General features: G+C 60.1%; 1 protein-coding gene across 1 annotated transcript in view; it reads right to left on the bottom strand.

Moving 5' to 3' along the window:
- Window positions 1-345, bottom strand: part of PPP2R5C (protein phosphatase 2 regulatory subunit B'gamma) — a 133,636-nt gene extending 133,291 nt beyond the window's left edge. Inside the window, exon 1 of the mRNA XM_029239337.1 lies at window positions 301-345. The gene's annotated coding sequence lies outside the window, so the exon portion shown is untranslated. The remainder of the gene's footprint in view (window positions 1-300) is intronic.
- Between the last annotated feature and the right edge of the window lie 604 nt (window positions 346-949).

Here is a 949-nt window from a genome sequence, read left to right as displayed (position 1 = left end):
CCTCACGTGCCCTAACGCTCTCCTGTATCCCCGCCCCTGCGCGGCCTCGATGTCCCCCGCCGCGCTCCGGCTGGAGTCGGTCTCAGGCGGGGTGGCGGGGGCGGTGGCGGCTGGGTGAGCCGAGCCGAGTTGGGGGAGGGAACCTGGAGCTGCAAACTGAGGCGACAGACAGGGAACCGCTGTGGAGGTTCGGGACGGAGAGAGCAGGGGGCAGGTGAGGCGTGGAACAGGCACGTTTGAAACGGATGGCTACAACTTCTGCAGCCGGCGGGGCGCGAACGCCGACCTCTGGCCTCGTACCCTCGCCGCCGCGGCGCTTGCCGAGCTCGAAAGTGCCCGGTAGCGGCTGAAGAGGCCAGTCAGCCACGCGAGCGGCGGTTTCACGGGCTCCCGCTGGGCCCCACCTGCTGAGGCTGCCCCGCCTCCTCCTCCGTCGGCCCCGCCCCCGATGTCCGGCCCGCCCTCCGAGGCCCGCCTCCGCCTTGTTGGCCCCGCCCCGCAGATCAGGCTCCAGCTTCGCCAATGGGATTTTATTTTCTTCTTTATTTTGGTTTGATCATAAACCATGTGAGGAAACCTCTGCATCATGACCAGGAGTCACGTGATTTCCTTCGCCTCGCTCATAGCTCTGGGGAGATGAGTTTTCCAAGGAAAGAAGGCTAACTGTTGGGTACACCACTTCCACAGTCTGTCTAGTGCAGAAATACATTAGGTGTTAAGGCTCCCAACAGTGAGCGGATTTCACATGCGGGAAGCATTGGTGTCTCACCTGTGATGATTAGGTGCTGAGTCTTACTGGGCACTTAGAAACCACTGTGTTCTCTTAGGCCCCAGTTTTCACTCCTGAAAGGCCCCAGGCAAAGCAGTTCGATTATTCTGTGTGGCTCTGCCATGGGAAAGCTAAAAGAAGAAAAAAAAGATCTAAAGTGAGTAGTGTCGTGTGAGGTCC

Source organism: Monodon monoceros, unplaced genomic scaffold (genome assembly GCF_005190385.1).
Source record: "Monodon monoceros isolate NGI ecotype Baffin Bay Population unplaced genomic scaffold, NGI_Narwhal_1 Super_Scaffold_21, whole genome shotgun sequence".
In the NCBI taxonomy this organism is placed as follows: domain Eukaryota; kingdom Metazoa; phylum Chordata; class Mammalia; order Artiodactyla; family Monodontidae; genus Monodon; species Monodon monoceros.
The sequence above is the reverse complement of the archived record's forward strand: the minus strand, read 5'-3'. Positions and strand labels throughout refer to the sequence as shown.